We start from the raw sequence: 20,811 nt of genomic DNA, 5'->3' as shown, positions 1-20,811 counted from the left end.
TAGAGCTCGGCCACACAAAGTTAGTAGAAATCTGGAATTATCTCCACCAAAAATCTGTGGATAAAACGATAATTGGAGCTTTTAAGAATGATACATTGCTTTTTGTTAGGTAAGGATATCAAGGGATATGAAGCTGGGGAAGGTAAATGGAGTTGAAATGCACATTATCAATGATCTAATTGAATGATGAAACAGGTTCGAGGGGCTGAATGGCCCACTCCCATTCCTATGTTCCTATCTCATGCACTCTATCAAAGGATGGCTCCTGAAAAATTACACTATCACTCCTTTGTAACAAATACTCAAGTCAGTAGTGGGTCGTTTGATTACCAAAATTCCTTTGGCTGAGTCTCTCAAAGAACTGACCTTGTAAACTAACTAGGCAAATAAACGTTGGCATCTTATGTTGATACCTTATTGTTGGCCTCTTGTACTGCTATTACTTTCTGAACAGTCGCAAGTCTCATTTCAGACGCCAATATATTTTGTGATTAGCCCTCACTTATGTGCCTGCTATATTTCTATGTCTAAGTTGTTTGCTAGTACCAGCATAGAGAATCTTTCATCACCGCTCCAGGCTTGTGACTCTAGAATTAAATAATCGTTCAGAACGAGTACATAGCTTAGTGGAGAATCACAGCATTTTGCAGCAGAGAAGGTGGTATTTTCCCAACGAGTCTGCTCCAATCATGGGATCTTGTTTCTAATGCCTGGAACTTTCGCACATTCTGGAGCGAAGCGAAACCCTGGTGCAACTACATGTGAGATTTTCAGATTGATCAGTCACTTTGGGAAATTCGTTGAATTGTCACTTACATTCAGAATAACCAGATCAGTTCAGATGAGATTAATGGACTTTTCATTCTCACTCTTTCAATACAATATTACATAGGATTGCATAGGAAATATGGCACAGATACTGGCTATTCAGCTCAACCAGTCCATACCGGCAGTTTGCTCCACTCGAAACTCCTTCTGTCTTAACTCATTTAAATCTATCAGCATAACCCTCCATTCCCTTCTCCCTCATATGCCTGACTCGCTTCCCCTTATATGCATTTGTACTATTCTCTTCAACCACCCCCTATGCTGGTGATATCCACATTCTCACCACAATTTGCGTAAAGGCATTTCTTCTGAATTACCTATTGGATTTCGTGCTGACTATCTTATATTGATCGCTTCTAGTTATGCTACTCCCCACAAGTGGACATATTGTCTCTCAATCCACTCTCTCAAAATCTTTCAGAATTTAAAAGACCTCTATTAGTTCACCCCTGAGCCTTCTTTGTTTCATGGGAAAAGAGAGCCAGCCTGTTCATCCTTTCCTGATATGTATACCCTCGCATATCTGGTGTCCTCTTTGTAAATATTCTTTGCACCCTCTCCTGTGCCTCTATATCCTTTTTATAATATGGCGACCAGAACTGTACAAAGTATTGTAAGTGTGGTCTAACCAATGTTCGGTACAAGTTTAGAGTAACTTCCCTACTTTTAGATTCTTTACCTCTAGAATTAAACCCTAATGCATGGTTTGCTTTATTTATGACCCTGCTAATCTGTGTCGTAACTTTTAATGATTTGTGTATTTGTACTCCGAGATTGCATTGTTCCTCTACCCCACCTAGACTCGCACCCTCCAAATAATAAGTGCTGTCCCTATTCTTCCTACCAAAATGTAATACCGCACTTTTGTCTGTGTTGAGCACCATTTGCCAATTATATGCCAATTCTGCGCATTTATGAATGTCCACCTGTAATTTTGTTTGCCGTCCACTTCTGTATTGATACCCCTCCCCCGCAATTTGGTGCAATTCCAAATTTATAAATGAAGCTAATGATTCCAAGGTCTAAATCGTTAATATAATTTGTGATCAGCAATGGGCTCTGCTCTGATCCTTGTGGAACACCACTACCCACCTTATGCCACTGTGAATAGCTACCCTTTACCGCTACCCTCTGCTGTTCATCTTGAAGCCAGCTAACTATCCATTCTGCTACTCCACAATCTCTGACCTTGTTCATCACTCTATTATGGGGTACCTTATCTAAGGCTTTTTGAAAATATAGTAATTCACAGCTACCTCATTAACATTGTCTACTCTCCATTACCTCTTCCAAAATTTCAACGAGATTGGTCAAGCAAGTCTTTCCCTTTTAAAATCCATGGTGACCATTCATTGCTATATTTTTGGTTTCTAAATGTTCTTCCAATTTGTCCATTTGCAGAGATTGCATAATTTTTTCTACCACTGATATTAAGCTGACTGGTCTATAATTCCCTGTATAGTCAGAAAGTAGATGTGGCTCAGTTGGTGTCATTCTTGACTCAGAAGGTTATGGGTTCAATTCTCACCCTATTGACTAGAACACACAAAGCTAGAACGGATATGATGGTCCGAATGGCCTCCTTGTGTGCTGTAAACGTCTATGATTCTATGACATGTACTACCCCTCTTCTTAAATATAGGCATTACGTTCACTATCCTTCAGGCACTACGCCCATTTCTAATGAATTATTAAACATGCAAGTTATGCTCTCCCCACAAACATTACTTCACGCAATTTGTCTTACATATTGCTTTCCACAGGCCAACATCACCCTAAAAATGCAATCATAAACACAAATCTCCCAAAAATTGACCCAGTTGTAACTTTTCAGGTATCGAATATGATTCTATCCATAAATGAAGTAGCAGAAAAGGTGCATAACCATATCTGCTGTTATTTTAGTAATCCACTTAATTTAAACTAAGCAAATTACAGTAAAAAAATCCTTCGAAATGCTACAGTATGCTAGCCACTATTCAGTCTTCTATCGTATTTCAGTTTGCAAAGCCACATGAAACGTGGACAATCGAGTTGTAATTCAGTCAATGGCCTCAGGTGATACATTAAACAAAAAAATAGAAATTTACAGCGCAGATGAAGGCTATTTCGCCCCATCATGTCTGCGCCGGCAGACAAAGAGCCACACGAATCTAGAAATCTATTACTCCGAGAAAGAACCTATAGCTCATAGTGAGCCATGGTTCACAGGATGCTGCCATGTATTGAATAGTATCTCCACACTGGCACAACATATTATTCTTCATTTTCTATTTTTGTGGCAGGTGGTTACAGCGTCCATATGAAGTTCTGGTTGGAGTGATCCATATTGTACGTGGCATTGTGAAGCCAGGTGGGTGTTCCAAATTCTTCATGACCAGCTCCTAATTCGTGTCCCCGCTGGATTCCAACATCATCCACCTCATACATTTAGGTGAGGTTTCTTAAGTTTTCAGAGTTTTCCTCGCTACCTAGGTGTGATTCTTGGACTGAAGGTTGCATTTTGAGTGCTTCTGGAGGTCATTAATAGGCAGATCTAAATTTGCTAAAGTGGGGTTTTATTTTTTGATTATTGCTACTTCTCTTCTGAGATGAGATTGCAAGAAATGCCCGAGAATATGGAGGCAACTGTCGGTGCTGGTGTAATACATCTCATAACGCCTATCAACTGCACAGCAACAAGCTTTGCTTCTTGCCAATTATAGCATTGTGAATGCTGAAAGGCTTATTTCTGTCACTTGCTCCAAGATATTAGATTCCTACATGAAAAAATTCTATGCCATATTGCGCATCCTGCCATTTAGCTTTGCAAAATTTCTATCAGTGCGTAATGACAAAACCATCTTGTCAGAAACTTCATAACCTCTTGGCTTCACTTTATTGAAAAAAAAGAATTTGGAGATTTAACAAATCACTATTCTCATCATATGGTAAAGCTGGGGTGTCTGTGCAATGCTTTGTCCAAATCTATTGCTGTGTATTCAAAAATTGAAGCTTTATTTCATTATAATACTTTGGAGCTTTTCATTCTTGTACTAATCTCTTTTTTAAGAAAAGTCTTACAGTTATTTTTCCAAAACTCACAACAGAAGAACGCACTGAAAAATGTTTCATTCTTGGGTTGGCAATCAGTATCCAGTGGGCGCCGTAGGTGTCAGTGCTGGGACCCCAACTATTTACCATTCATATTAACGACTTGGAAGAAGGGACCGAGTGTAACGTAGCCATGTTTGCTGATGATACAAAGATGGGAGGAAAGGCAATGTGTGAGGACAAAAAAAAACTGCAAAAGGATATTGACAGGCTAAGTGAGTGGTCAAAAATTTGGCAGATGGAGTATAATGTTGTAAAGTATGAAGTCATTCACTTTGGCAGAAAAAAATCAAAGAGGAAGTTATTATTTAAATTAAGAAAGATTGCAAAGTGCTGCATACAGCGGGATCTGGGGGTACTTGTGCATGGAACATAAAAGTTTAGTATGCAGGTACAGCAAGCGATCAGGAAGGCCAATGGAATCTTGGCCTTTATTGCAAAGTGGATGGAGTATAAAAGCATGGTAGTCTTGCTACAGTTATGCACGGTTTTGGTGAGGCCACATCTGGAATACTGCGTGCAGTTTTGTTTTTCATATTTACGAAAGGATATACTTGCTTTGGAGACTGTCCAGAGAAGGTTCACTAGGTTGATTCCGGAGATGAGGGGTTTGACTTATGAGGAAAGGTTGAGTAGTTTGGGCCTCTACTCACTGGAATTCAGAAGATTGAGAGGTGATCTTATCGAAACGTATAAGATTATGAAGGGGCTTGACAAGGTGGATGCAGAGAGGATGTCTCCACTGATGAGGGAGAATAGAACCAGAGGACATGACCTTAGAATAAGGGGCTGCCCATTTAAAACTGCGTTGAGGAAACATTTATTTTCTCAGAGGGTTGTGGATCTGTGAAATTCGCTGCCTCAGAGAGCTGTGGAAGCTGGGACATTGAATACATTTAAGACAGATGCACTGTTTTTTAACCGATAAGGGAATAAGGGGTAATGGGGAGCGGGCACGAAAGTGGACCTGAGTCCATGATTGGATCAGCCAAGATCGTATTAAATGGATGACCAGGCTCGAGGGGCTGTGTAGCCTGCTCCTATTTCTTATTTACTTATGTTCTTTAAATATATATTTTAAAAATACACATCTTATTTCACACTACACTTATCCGTTAATCCAATTATTTTCGTTAGTGATCTGCTGATTACATCAAAAATTATTTAAATATTATGCTTGCCATATAATGGTTCTATGACAGTGAACAATTGGAACTCTGCCTGCTGCCGATGAGAGCAATTTTAGGGAATAGATGGCATAACGAATTAACACATTGCTCTTTAGGACATAGCTGCTAATTCAACTGTTATTGTTGGGAAGATTTTTTTTTGTTTCTTCCGTGTTTATGTGTTTGATATTAAGTGAGTTTGTGCATACTAAGCATAGTTACCAATGGGCGCCATGCCACTGCACAATGCTAATTTCGCACTCATTTCAAAACCTCGCTCAGTGGGACGAATGCTCGTCTGGTAATGTGAAATGTTACACTGATGCTATGGACCAGTGCTTTGAAGATGAGTTTGAAGCACCTATGCAAACAAACAAGATGAGCATTACTCTGCCTTTAAACTGTGCTATATTTGAGCTGGGACTGCTTCACAATGGAAATTGCTTGAAATGGAAAACCGATCAATTTTCCAATGCTAACTTCACTATGCTCCGAAAAATTTTAAAAATAATACATTTCAAATTAAATAGAGTTAGTTGTATTTCTTTCAGAATCAAAACAACACGTCAGCCTAAATATTTGGTACAATATATGGCAACATCAAATATGTAACTCGAACGACATTGTGCACCCAGCAAAATCAACAATTACCTAATCATTGCTAATCCATTCTTACATATTCCTTTGAGGCTGTTGTGCATTAAGTTACAGTTTTTCTCTGTTACAATTTCCTAAGTTTAACATGAAATATTTTAACAAATGAGTGTAGGGGGGTTTTGCTCTGTCCAATTACTGGGGTCTTTGGTGGCTGTTGGTGTATTGGGCCTCTCTGTCCCTTCCAGGCGACGGTCCAGCAGCTTATGGCTCGCTGACCACTTAACTGGCGGTTGCGAAGCGCCCTAGCACCCCTATCTGGTTCAGAATTGTGGTGGATTATGAGCTTCCACAAGGGAAAACAAAACACACAGAGACAAGTGGTACTTGGAACAAAAAACCCGGGTAAGTCCAATTTATTATCCACGGTAAGTTTCCAACAAGGTCAAACTTCATTAAAGACATATCTGACACACACTTATAAACTATGAACATCTATGGTAAGAAACGGACACAACGAAAACCTTACACAATTTTATCTTTGCAAGACAGTTCCAACACCACCTACACCCCCCTTTTTACCTGACTGACCTAGGCTGACCTAGACCTAGCTTGTTTGAGGACACGTTCTTTTGCCACGAATAAGCCAATTAAACATTTAAAAATAATGAATTGTGAATAATTACAAACTTATTAACAGGATAACCAAAAGGCTATTTTCGAAGGTGTGATCCTTCTTACCCTACTGTCCTCAAAACGTACTTCCTCTCTTATGTTGATCACAACTTCCTTCTGCCAACCTTATCCATTGTAGTGTGCTCACTTTGGTGCCCAGATCTATTTCTTCTTTCTCCTAAACTTCAAATATATATCTACCCATTCGTACTTTCCCCCAAATTTAAGCCAAGCCCAAAATCTCCTATTGTACACCAGTCTCACTCTGGACTTCAAATGTGTGGAATGTGTTGATATTTTCAGTCTCTTTGGTACGGCAATCTGCGAAACCGAGATTTGGAATCTTCGGGCCAATATTTGACTAACTCATATTTTCACGTAATTGTCCCTATATCCCTTGAGACAACAATTGAACTTCTTAATCTTAAATTTAAATGATGTCTTGGTAGGGATCCATTTTAGGGACAGCTATTAAAGAGAAATTCAGATGTACAACGTTTACTCATATCTTCCATTTCTCTGCCATAAACTAGATAAAGATGGAAGCTTTTGCTCCAATGCTTCAGTGGATGCTTGCACATCCAAAGCAATCTCAAATATGTTTTTCTTATATGTTCCTGACCGAGCAGTATCACCAATAAAGTACTATTTGTAAATCCATCAAGACATGTGGCATTTATGAATGTAATCACTATTTTTCTCTCTAACATCCTGAATTTTTACATGCAGCAATGTAACAAAATTCAGCTAGGTCATATGAGGGCATGTTCAGATGATGCAGATAAGCCAGTTCAAGAATTTGAAAAACTTACTTGTGAATGACTACAAACACATCCTTATGGACAAAACAATAGTCTTCCCTAAAACCTTTTTCTATTAGGTGATCCTTCTCTCAATATTGGCCAGAACCTTAACTTGTTCTCCATTTTTTCTCTCTATAGCCGCTCAATTAGGTGGCACAGTACGTCATTCAGATAGAAGCAGAATGTTGCAAAGGGACATCGATAAATGATGTGAGTGGACGAAACTGATGCTGATGAAGATCAATATGGGCATGTTTGAGGTTATCCAACTTGAAACAAAGAAATATATATCACACTATTTTCTAAATGGCAAAATGCTAGGAACTGAGGAGCAGAGAAAATTAGGGGTCCAAGTAGAGAAATCACTAAAAGCTGGTACGCAGATATAAAAAATAATTTAAAAGTCTAATGGAATATTCGCCTGTATCTTATGAGGGATGAAATACAAAGTGGTGGAAGTTATGTTATACATGTATAGAGCTCTAGTTAGATACCCCGCCCCGGCACCTAAACACAACATATGGAGTCCTGAATTGATTTCTGGGCACTGCACCTCAGGAAATATATATTGGCCTTGGATAGAACGCTGCATAGATTTACCAGAATGAAACCGCTGCTAAAACAATTATATTATGAGAGCACATTGGGCAGACTAAGCTTGTGTTCCCTTGAATATCAAATTTTAAGAGATAATCTAATTTAAGTTTTTTTATGATGGTTAAACCATTTGACATGCAAGATTGAGAGAAACTATGATATTTAATGTGTGATTCTAGAATAAAGGGGCCTATCCTAAACTTAAATGTAGAGCTGGGTCGTTCAGGCATGATGTCAGAAAGGAATTATTCACAAAATTGGTAATGGAAATCTGGTATTCTGTTCCCCCAAAAAGCTGCTGAGGCTGAAGTTCTTGATTAAAATTTAAAAATTGAGACTGATATATTATTTTATGCAAGGATATTAAGGGTTATGGAAACAAGGCAGGTAGATAGAGGTAATAGAGAGATCCACCATGTTCTAATTGAATGGCATTCGAGGCTCGAAGTGCTGAATGGCCTCCTCCTGTTCCAATGTTCATCACACCTTTTTATCAACGTTATGCATAGTACTATGCTTATTGTAGTGCGCTGATATTTCCCTTGTTTCTCGTAACCTTCCAACATATAATTTCAACATTTCCGAATTGAGGTCAATTGCATCGTCTCCTGAGGTAACCCATTCTCACGCAGAACGTCATAGTGTAAAATGTCTTGATTCTTGAAGACTCTTTACGATTGCAATCTACCATAACTCATTTTTGGCATATTTTCGCCAATATCTGACTTATGTCATTATCTCGCCAATACATTTCACTTTGTGGCTATTCTACACTATGACCCTTGAGAATTCACGGCGATATCTGCATTTAAATTTAGAAGGTACCTTCTTCAGGCGTAACGGGTATGATCAAGAAGTGATAAATACGTTCCGTTGTTACTACTCGTACCTCCCATTTCTCTGCCATCAACAAGACAAAGATGGTACAATATTTCAGCGGATATCTGTACAGCCAAATAAAATTTAAAGTGTTTTAATTTTCAGAAGTGCCTCACCTCAATGTTTCCAGAGTTCTTGCAGTTTAAATTGCGGAAAGCTTCTTCATTACCACTCGTGACGTTACTCTTGTGTATAGATTACCTGTACATGTTCGGCAACATGGCGTCTCTCGTGGCCGTACCTGAAGTTGAATTCGTGTCATAGCGGAAGCTTTGAGAAAGTGGATCGCCCCCAAACACTTCGACATAGTTCGGAGCTATTTCTAGATTTCTGCTGGCTTTTTAATTCCATTCGACGAATTTTGTGCTTCGACGCAACAGCACGAGTCCAGGTAGCTATTAGCGGAACAAACCGGTTTCTGTTTTTATGAAATTTAACGGCGAGGATAATTAAAACCACGAGAAAAATAGATGAGGTTATTCCTAATGATATGACTAAGAAAAGGCTTAAGTCACCAAAGGACCCAGGATCATCAGACAAACTGCTCACGTCGGAAAGTATTTCCGTATCCCCGCCTGTTAGCGGTAAGATAATTGTCATTGAGGCTGAAATCGGTGGTGAGCTATTGTCCTTTGCGCCGATGAACAAACTTTGCTTTGAGCTGTCTTTGCTCATAATGCCACGAATAGTCTAGATTTCGCCTGTATCGGGTGAAATGGTAAAAAGTCCAGGGTCGGTAGTCTGGAGAATCTGGTAATAGAGGCGACCATTCTGGCCAGAGTGAGCATCAGTGGCCGACACCATGGCGACCAGATAACCAGGTTCTGAGAATCGAGATATTGTCTCTGTTACTATAGATCCATACTCGGACAGTGGATGCACGATCACCGGAGCATTGTCATTCTGATCAAGGATAATTACCTCCACCGAGACGTTGCTGGATAGTGGTGGGACTCCAGAGTCCGTAACGTGAACTTGGATTTGAAAATGTTTGAGTCTCTCGGAGTCAAAAGATCGTTGAGATCTGTTTTCTGATTGGATGTAGATGTAATTGAACACTGACTCGCCCTGAATCCGAGTCGCCGCTATGGAGTAGTTTAGCAGCGAGTTCTGGTTTATATCTGGATCAAAAGCTGTAACTGAAAAGATAGACGCTCCAATAACATTGTTCACCGTCACGTAAGCTGTAAATAGAGACTGTGCAAAGCGGGGCGCGTTATCATTTATATCGGAAATATCTACCAGGTGACTTTCCTGGATGTGAGGGCTGGAGATCCTGTATCACTGCAGAGTACGGTGACCTGTACCTCGAGGTATTTTCACGATCAAGTACCTGTTGCGTATGCAATGTTAAGTATTTCTTGGAGGATGAATCCAATTGAAAAGGAAGATTATTTGTGACTTGACATTCTACATGCCCATTTTCGCCTGAATCTTTGTTTGTTGCACTGATTAGAGCTACAACCGTCCCGGGAACAGAGTCTTCAGGGACGGGACTGAACAGGGTAGAGACATTCACCTCAGGGGCGTTATCATTTATATCCACAATCTGAACCAGCACATCGCACTAAGCAGGAACTGCAAAAGGCCCCTTGTCCATTGCTTGTAATTGATCTCAAAAATATTGTTCTCTTCAAAGTTTAGAGTGCCCTTTACTCTGATTTCACTCGTTTTTGAATCCATGGCAAACATCTCAGTGATTCTAACTAAGGTTAGGCTACTAAAAGTATACACAATCTCTCCATTTTAGCCATCATCCAAGTCGGTAGCATTTAGCTTGATAACCGAGCTTCCTGTGGCAATATTTTCTAAAAGACTGACGCTATAAACTGACTGGGGGAACACAGGCGCGTTATCATTGGCATCTTGTACACTGATTATTATCTGTGCAGTTGCAGACCGCTCAGGGTCCCCGCCGTCCTTGGCAATCAGCAGTAACCTGTGATTAAATGTGGTTTCTCTATCCAATCCCTTTTCTAAAACTAACACTGGCACATCTTCATTCCCATTTCGGCTCTCAACATTTAAAGTAAAGTATTCGTTTTCGACAAGCTGGTATGATTGCAGTGCATTGATTCCTACGTCTGAGTCACGGGCGCGCTGAAGGGCATAGCGCGATCCTGGTGCGGCCAGCTGGGAAATTTGAAGGAGGAACTAGCTTTTTGGTAAAAAATATGTGCATTATCGTTTACATCCAGGTTCTCCACTTCAACATTGTACAGACTGAAGGGATTTTCGATCACTGTCTCCAAAGATAACACACACGTCGCACTCGGCCCACAGAGCTGTTCTCTTTCAATCTTTTCCTTTACAAATAATTTACCACTGTTCATAGTTACGTCGACATACTGCTTCCTCTGACAAGGCACAATCCGAAAACTGCGAGTTTGAGCTCATTCAAGTCTAAACCCAAATTGACTGCGATATTCCCAACAAAGGCACCCAGTTGCAACTCTTCAGAAATTGAATAGCGAATCTGTCTCGAAATTAGATCCCAGAAGGAAAAGATAAAGTACAACAGTGACCATTTTAACAGCCAGTGTCGTTTATAATATCTAATTTCCAGCACAAATCATCCCAATTGTTTCAGCCCGATAGCTTGCTTCGATATTTCCTTCGAATTAAGTTACTTATTTTTCTCGAGCGAAACTAGCATATTACTAAAATATTCCTGCGGGTTTAAAATCTGGAGATTGCTCTGTGCTGATCTTTTTTGTGAGAAAAATCATCATTGGGTTCAGATGCAAAAGCGCTTACAATGCTCACGGCCCGACGTTCAACACTAAACTGTGGTTAAAAGTGCGCAATGGTGGATGGGAAGGGAAGGGGGCAGTCAGGATCTCCAGTCGCATTGCAGCTTCTGATTGGTGGATTGAACATAATCACACCTATCCAATGAGACTTCTGAACATTTCTTACAGCTAAAATGTCTCGAAAAACATTGCGTCATTTTCACATTTATGGTTGTGCAGTCAAAAATACAAAAGTTTTCAAAATTTGCCTGGATTGTATTTCTCTGCTAATCTTTCTAATAGGTACCAATGATGTAGGTAAAAAAAGGGATGAGGTCCTACGAGACGAATATAAGGAGCTAGGAGTTAAATTAAAAAGTAGGACCTCAAAAGTAGTAATCTCAGGATTGCTATCAGTACCACGTGCTCGTCAGAGTAGGAATCACAGGATAGCTCAGGTGAATACGTGGCTTGAGCAGTGGTGCAGAAGGGAGGGATTCAAATTCCTGTGGCATTGGAACCGGTTCTGGGGGAGGTGGGGCCAGTACAAACCAGACGGTCTACACCTGGGCAGGAACAGAACCAATGTCCTAGGGGGAGTGTTTGTTGGTGCTTTTTGGGAGGAGTTAAACTAATGTGGCAGGGGGATGGGAATCTATGCAGGGAGACAGAGGGAAATGAAATTGAGTCCGAAGCAAAAGATAGAAAGGAGAATAGTACAAGTGGAGGGCAGAGAAATCCAAGGCAAAAAACAAAAAGGACCACATTACAGCAAAAATTCTAAAGGGCCAAAGTGTGTTAAAACGACAAGCCTGAAGGCTCTGTGCCTCAATGTAAGGAATATTCGGAATAAGGTGGATGAATTAACTGTGCAGATAGCAGTTAATGGATATGATGTGTTGGCATCACAGAGACATGGCTCCAGGGTGCCCAAGGCTGGGAACTCAACATCCAAGAGTATAAAGCATTTAGGAAGGATAGACAGAAAGGAAAAGCAGGCGGGGTGGCGTTGCTGGTTAAAGAGGAAATTAATGCAATTGTAAGGAAGGACATTAGCTTGGATGATGTGGAATCGGTATGGGTGGAGCTACGGAATACCAAAGGGCAGGAAACGCTAGTGGGAGTTGTGTGCAGGCCACCAAATAGTAGTAGTGAGGTTGGGGACAGCATCAAACAAGAAATAAGGGATGTGTGCAATAAAGGCACAGCAGTAACCTTGGGCGACGTTAATCTACATATTGATTGGGCTAACCTAACTAGTAGCAATGCGGTGAATTTCCTGGTGTGTATTAGGGATGGTCTTCTATACCAATATGTCGAGGAACCAACCAGAGAGCAGGCCATCCTAGACTGGGTGATGCGTAATGAGAAGTGACTAATTAGCAATCTTGTTGTGCGAGGCCCCTTGAGGAAGAGTGACCATAATATGTTAGAATTCTTTATTAAGATGGAGAGTGAGAGTAATTCAGAAACTAGGGTCCTGAACTTAAGGAAAGGCAACTTTGACGGTATGAGGCGCGAATTGGCAAAATTAGACTGGCAAATGATATTGAAAGGGTTGACGGTGCATAGGCAATGGCAAACCTTAAAAGATCATATGGCTGAACTTGAACAATTGTACAGCCCTGTCCGGAGTAAAAATAAAACAGAGAAGGTGGCTCAACCGCGGCTAACAAGGGAAATTAACGATAGTGTTAAATCCAAGGAAGAGGCATATAAATTAGCCAGTAAAAGCAGCAAGCCTGAGGACTGGGAGAAATTTAGAATTCAGCAGAGGAGGACAAAGGATTTAATTAAGAGGGGGAAAGTAGAGTACGAGAGGAAGCTTGCTGGGAACATAAAAACTGACTGCAAAAGTTTCTATAGATGTGTGAAGAGAAAACTATTAGTGAAGACAAACGTAGGTCCCTTGCAGTCGGATTCGAGTGAATTTATAATGGGGAGCAAAGAAATGGCAGACCAATTGAACAAATACTTTGATTCTGTCTTCACGAAGGAAGACACAAATAACCTTTTGGAAGTACTAGGGGACCGAGGGTCTAGTGAGGAGGAGGAACTGAAGGATATGCTTATTAAGCGGGAAATTGTGTTAGGGGAATTGATGGGATTGGATGCCGATTAATCCCCAGGGCCTGATAGTCTACATCCAGGAGTACTTAAGGAAGTGGCCCTAGAAATAGTGGATGCATTGGTGATAATTTTCCAACAGTCTATCGATTCTGGATCTGTTCCTATCGAGTGGAGGGTTGCAAATGTAACACCACTTTTTAAAAAAGGAGGGAGAGAGAAAACTGGTAATTATAGCCTGACAGCAGTAGTGGGGAAAATGTTGGAATCAATCATTAAGGAAGAAATAGCAGTGCATTTGGAAAGCAGTGACAGGATTGGTCCAAGTCAACATGGATTTATGAAAGGGAAAACATGCTTGACAAATATTCTGGAATTCTTTTGAGGATGTGGACAAGGGAGAACCAGTGGATGTGGTGTATTGGGACATTCAAAAGGCTTTTGACAATTTCCCACACAAGAGATTGGTGTGCAAAATCAAACCAGATGGTATTGGGGGTAATGTACTGATATGGATAGAGAACTAGTTGGCAGACAGGAAAAAGAAGTGTCCGGATAAATGGGTCCTTTTCAGAATGGCAGGCAGTGACTTGTGTAGTGCCGTGGGGCTCAGTTCTGGGACCCCAGCTCTATACAATATATATTAGTGATCGAGATGATGGAATTGAGTGTAATATCTCCAAGTTTGCAGATGAAACTAAACTGGGTGGCGGTGTGAGCTGTGAGGAGGACGCTAAGAGGCTGCAGAGTGACGTGGACAGGTTCGGCGAGTGGGCAAATACATGGCAGATGCAGTATAATGTGAATAAATGTGAGGTTATCCACTTTGGGGGCAAAAACACGAATGAAGAATATTATCTGAATGGCTGCAGTTTAGGAAAAGGGAAGGTGCAGCATGACCTGGGAGTCATGGTTCATCAGTCATTGAAAGTTGGCATGCATGTACAGCAGGCGGTGAAGAAGGCAAATGGTATGTTGGCCTTCATAGCAAGGGGATTTGAGGATAGGAGCAGGGAAGTCTTACTGCAGTTGTACATAGCCTTGGTGAGGCCACATCTGGAATATTGTGTTCAGTTTTGGTTTCCTAATCTGAGGAGGGACGTTCTTGCTATTGAGGGAGTACAGCAAAGGTTCACCAAACTGATTCCAGGGGTGGCTGGACTGTCATATGAGGAGAGATTGGATCAACTGGCCCTTTATACACTGGAGCTTGGAAGGATGAGAGGGGATCACATAGATATACATACGTTTCTGATGGGACTGGACAGGTTAGATGCGGAAAGAATGTTCCCGATGTTGGGGAAGTCCAGAACCAGGGGACACAGTCATGTGATAAGGGGCAGGTCATTTAGGACTGAGATGAGGAGAAACTTCTTCACTCAGAGAGTTGTTAACCTGTGGAATTCCGTGCCGCAGAGAGTTGTTGATGCCAATTCATTGGATATATTCAAGAGGGAGTTCGATATGGCCCTTATGGCTAAAGGGATCAAGGTGTATGGAGAGAAAGCAGGAAAGGGGTACTGAAGGAATGTTGAGCCATGATCTTATTGAATGGTGGTGCAGGCTCGAAGAGCCGAATGTCCTACTACTGCACCTATTTTCTATGTTTCTATGTTTATGCTTTTATATGAATATATAACCTACATGATTTGGAAAAATATCCAGAAAACCCTGAAATCACTTATTTTAGTGGTTTATGGACGAGTAGTGAGGGCTTATGCATTGTAAGCATGTGAGAACACTGTTAAATTCCGCACTAAGTTAGACCCAAAGGGTTTGGTATAACTGAGGGTTTAATGGCGTTACTATTGGTAAACCTATGAGAAGCGCCATGAAAACTAGTTTTAATTTTGTGCAGTGTAAATTGCGTCAATTTGAATAAAAGCTAATTAAAAAAAACGTCTTTTCATCTTTGGTTAGTTTTGCCTTTTCCCTATGCAAGAGGTCTAATCTTTGTTTTGCTCTCTAACATTTTTAAAAAGTTAACATTTTCCGAGCTTACTCACTTCCTTGTTCAATGTATGAGAATTGTGCGTTTTATTGGCTACTTAGACAGCTTGTTGATGTCACAATACTTCGCACAAGGGGATCTCATATATGCTTGGTTGATTTCAATTGTATGTCGGAAAATCTGAAGTTCTCGACACAGGGTTTGCAAGATCCTTGTGCGAAGTGTACTTTACCACCAGCAGTGAACCTCTTCACTTCAACGCTGACCGCAAATTCCCAGCTAATACTCCAGCTGGGCTCGAATTACTGTCTTATATAATTTTAGCATAACTTCCTGTCTTTTGTACTCTATGCCTCTATTTATAATGCCCAGGCTCCCACATATTTTATTATCATTTTTTAACCGGTTCTGCCACATTCAAAGATTTTTGCAGAAGCAGCCACAGTTTCTCTCTTCTTGCATTCCTTTAAAATTGTACCACTTAGTATGAATGTGCTCTCTTCTTTCTTCCCACCAAAATGTATTAATTCACACTACTCGGCATTAAATTCCATCGTCCATGTGTCCGCCCATTACACTAGCCTGTCTATGTCTTCTTGAAGTCTATTAATGTCTTACATTTGCAAATTTCGAAATTGTGTGCGCGAGCCCCAAGTCTAAATCTTTAATTAAAAACAGCAGTGGTACTAGTACTAAACTTTGGGGTATGTCATTACAATCGCCCCTCCTGTCTGTAAAACAGCAAATCACCACTCTGCTTTCTATGCCTTAGTCAATTTTGTATTCATGCCGCTACTGCATCTTTTATGCCATGGTCTTCAATTTTGCTGACAAGCCTAATATGTGGTCCTTTATCCAATACCTTTCCAAAGTCCATTTACATATCAACTTCACTACCCTCATAAACCCTCTCTGTTACCTGATCAAATAACGAAACCAAGTTAGTCAAACACGATTTGCCCTTAACACATGTGTACTGGCTCTCCTTTTTAGTCCATGCTTGTCCAAGTTGCTGTTAATTATCTCTCGGATTATTGCTTCTAAAAGCTTCCCACCACGGACATTAAACTGGCTAGCCTGTAATTGCCAGGTTCATCATTTGCCCCTTTTTTGAACAAGGGTGTAAGATTTGCAATACTCCATTCATTTGGCACCACCCCTGTATCTAAGGTGAGTTGCTAGATTGTGGCCAGCACCTCCGCAATTTCTACCCTTAATTCCCTAAGCAACCCAGCATTGATCCCGTCTGGACTGGGTGACTTAGCCACTTTAATTAACACTAGCCTTTCTAGTACCTCTCGTTGATCTACTTTTATCTCAGCCAGTATCCCAACATCATCTTCGTTTCCCAAAGCTTTGAGAAAGTCCTCTTCCTTTGTAAACATTGATGCAATTAACTCATTTAATACCTCTGCCATGCCTTCTGCCTCCTGCAATAGTTCTCCATTTTTCTTGCTAATTGGCCCCAATGCTTCTTTGATAACTCTTTTACTGTTAATATTCCTATAGAAGTCCTTTATATTAGCCCTTTTTTGTTAGCTACCAATCTATTCTCGTACTGTTTCTAATTTGCTTTTTCACTTCTCTGTAATTTTTATATTCAGCCTTATTCACCCTTGTATTACAAGCTGACATCTGCCATACACCCACTTTCTCTGCTACATTCTACTGTCTAGCTCCTCAAACCTTCAGGGTGCTCTGACTATGGTTTACCTCCCTTCCCCCCTTGTAGGAATATACCTAGATTATAGCTGAACCATTTCGTCATTAAAGGACGCCCGTTGCTCTATTACATTTATGGCTGACAATATTTGACTCCATCGCCAAAGGCACAGAACCCTCCTTAATTGAAATTAGCCCTCCTCCAGTTTAGAATGTTTACTCTAGATTGCTTCTTATTCTTCTCCATAACTAATCTAAAGCTTATGATACTATGGGCCAAAAATTGTGGTTGGTTCCAAACCACAACAGTATGTCACCAACCTGCCAAAAGAAAACTCACTTGCCTGTTGTCAGCCCACCAGTGAAAACGTGTGATCTGACACTGAGACTAGGAGGACAGTGTAATGAACCACGGTTCCAGATATCAAGCCAAAGCGGAAGCATATCTGGGATCACGTGTGCTTGGTCTTCCAATCAAAAACAGAATTAGATTTTACATAATTTCAGAAGGGAATCCTAGAATCAGATTTAATTGAATCCTTTAAGCAGATTTAGTTATAATTTAACGGATTGCAATTTAATTTATAAATAGTTTCATTCCATCAACTTCACCAAAAAATTAAGTTTGCTGATAATAATTATTGATGATTAAAGCTCTAATATTTTCAGAAGCTGAAATAATCATTCAATAAAGTACAAAGATATGATTTTCCAGATAAAACTGTTTAAAACATGCTTGAGGTATCCCCTTACACTGATGCAAAGAGCACTGTAACATTACCGTAACCAATTGCAGGACAGTTGAAGGGCAAATAGTCCAACACTGCACCAGCAATTGGTCTATTTTGTGCCGTGTGAATGGCCTGTCAGTGCATAATTTGGCATAACAGAAATTCAGGATTTAGCACATGTGAAAACGCACGCGGAAATCCTGAACTTGCGGCGGATTTCAAAGGAGGAATGATGGCGTACTCTGAGATCCTCTGCAAACTCCGGGCCTATGATCACTGTTACCAAGATGCTCTGCAACTGTGGCAATTTCCACTTGAGCCACTCATTCCAGAGACCTAGACCCAGCAATGCCTGCTCGTCATTGAGCAGGAAACTACTTGAGCATGCTGATCAAGAAAATTCTCCTGAACAAACTTCAGAGAATTTTCACCTTCTCTGCGATTGGAAATGTATCAATATTTTTGATATAATGTTAATGTTGAAGAAATTGTATTGTTATGTCGATCCCTTTAGCAAACAAGAATAACAAAGGAACATAAGAAATAGGAGTTTGAGTACGCTATCTGGTCCATCGAGCCTGATCTTCTTCCTCAACTCCACTTTCCTGCACCACCCCCATATTCCTTAATTCCTTGTAGCCAAAAAATTGTTCAACATCTGTCTTCGATATACTCAAAGACTGAGGTTGAGAATTATAAAGATCTCTCAGAGGTTGAGAATTCCAAAGATTCACATTCATTTGAGTGACGAAATTTCTCCTTATCTCAGTCCTAAATGGCCTACCCCTTATTCTCAGACTGTTATCCCGTGTGCTAGTTTCCCCAACCAGGGAAAACACTTTCCCACATTAACTCTGTGAAGCCCCTTAAGAATTTTACATATGTCAATTAGATCAACTCCCATTCTTCTAAACTCTAGCGAATATAGGTCTAGTCTACACAATCTCTCCTCATAGGACAATCCCCACTTCCCGGAAACTAGTCTAGCGAACCTTCGCTGCACTCCTTCTAAAGCAATTATGTGTTTCCTTATGTAAGGAGACCAGCAGAGTACACAATCCTTCACTTGTGCCCTCACCAATTCCCTGCATAATTGTCGTTAGACTTCTTTACTCTTATACTCGAATCACTTTTTAACAAAAGCTAACGCTCCATTTGCTTTCTTATTTGCTTGCTGTACCTGTATGTCAATTTTCTATGATTCAAGTACAAGGACACCAAGGTCCCTCTGAATTCAAACACTTCCCAGTCTCTCACCATTCAAAAAATGTCTGCTATTTTGTTTTCATGGGAAAACTTGGGTGAATTGTCGTTTATATCCGAAAGCTCCACCCGAATGGTTTTGCTGAATGTGAGAGGTGGTGTTCCCGAGTCACTGCATATGATAGTAACCTCGTATTTGGAAGAACTTTCGCGATCAAGCAGCTGCTGGGTAACTAATTTCCAATACTTCTTTGAAGTTGAATCGAGCTTGAAAGGAAGGCTGTTTCCCAGTTCACATTGGACTTGTCCGTTTTCTCTAGAATCTTTGTCCTCGACACTGATTAGAGCCACCACAGTCCCAGGCAGAACGTCTTCGCCAACCGGACTGAAAACGGTAGTCAGTGTTACCTCAGGTGGGTGATTATTCACATCAACAATGCTCAACATCACATCACAGTATACGGGGACTGCGGAAGAGCCCTTGTCCTTTGCCTGCACATTAATCTCAAAAATACGACTTGTACCATAGTCCAAACTCCCCATTACTCTGATTTCGCCAGTTTTAGAATCGATGCTAAATAATTCACGGACTCTACCCGAGGTATGACTGCTGAAAGAGTACATTATTTCTGCATTGGCACCATCATCCAGGTCTGTGGCATTTAAGTTGATTACCAGGGTCCCTTTAGGTACATTTTCCAACAAGTTAACTCTATAAACTGACTGCGGGAAAACGGGTAGGTTGTCGTTTAGATCCTCTACGATTACCAATACTTGAACAGTGCCAGACCTTTGAGGGACTCCGCCATCCTTCGCAATGAGCTCCAATATGTGTTTCGATTGATTTTCCCTGTCCAGACGCCTTTCCAACACAAGCACCGGCAGTTTTCCATCTCCACTGCGCGATTGAACATTTAGGGTGAACAAATCGTTTGCGACCAGCTGGTAGGTTTGCACGGAGTTCCTTCCAACGTCCGGATCGTGCGCGGATTCGAGAGGGAAGCGCGCTCCCGGCGCAGCAAGCTCGGAGATTTCAAGGCGGAACTGGACCTTTGGAAAACTGGGACCGTTGTCATTTACATCCTGAATCTCCACTTCGATATCGTGCAGATCGACAGGATTTTCGAGTACCGTCTCGATAGACAAAAGACAAACAAGACTTGGTCCACAAAGATGTTCTCTATCAATTTTTTCTTTCACAAATAGAATCTTATTGTTTAAATCAACGTCGAGATACGGCGTCCCGGAGCCGTCCACAATCCGAAAACGCCGAACTTTGAGCTCTTTCACATCTAACCCTAAATCGACGGCGATATTTCCAACAAAGGCACCCACTTGCAATTCTTCAGGAATCGAATACCGAATCTGTCCATAAACTAGATCCCAGGATAGGAGCATAAAGCACCGCATTTGCCATCTTAACAACCAATATATTGTGTAATATTGCAATTTCCATCACAAATCATTCGAAACAATTTAGCACGACACAGAGCCGTTCGACAATCATTCCGAATGAAATTAAAAAATATGCGCTTTTTCGACCAAATAAAGTGGTACATGGTACAAAATACCTGTCTGCTTTAAAACGCGATGCGAGTTTTTAAAGAAAATCATCATATTTCGGTTAACTGTTCTAATAGTTGCTTTTAGATTACGTTAAATATCCTTAACAGCTCGCTATCCAGCTTGCAGTGCTTCTGACTATCGGTAATGTTGGCTGGGAAAGAAAAGGGGCAGGGAGGATCTCCGGGCACGATTCAGCTTTTCATTGGTGCACTAGTTCAACCAGTAACGATGCGGAGCCTTTCTTAAAGCTGTCATGCCTCC

The 20,811-nt window shown here is 40.8% G+C and overlaps 1 pseudogene; it reads right to left on the bottom strand.

Annotated features, from left to right (window-relative positions):
- Positions 1-6,857: 6,857 nt before the first annotated feature.
- On the bottom strand, positions 6,858-20,394 carry LOC139262422 (protocadherin-10-like; annotated as a pseudogene).
- Between the last annotated feature and the right edge of the window lie 417 nt (positions 20,395-20,811).

This window comes from Pristiophorus japonicus, chromosome 4 (genome assembly GCF_044704955.1).
Source record: "Pristiophorus japonicus isolate sPriJap1 chromosome 4, sPriJap1.hap1, whole genome shotgun sequence".
Taxonomy (NCBI): Eukaryota; Metazoa; Chordata; class Chondrichthyes; family Pristiophoridae; genus Pristiophorus; species Pristiophorus japonicus.
This window is presented reverse-complemented; position numbering and strand designations above follow the sequence as displayed.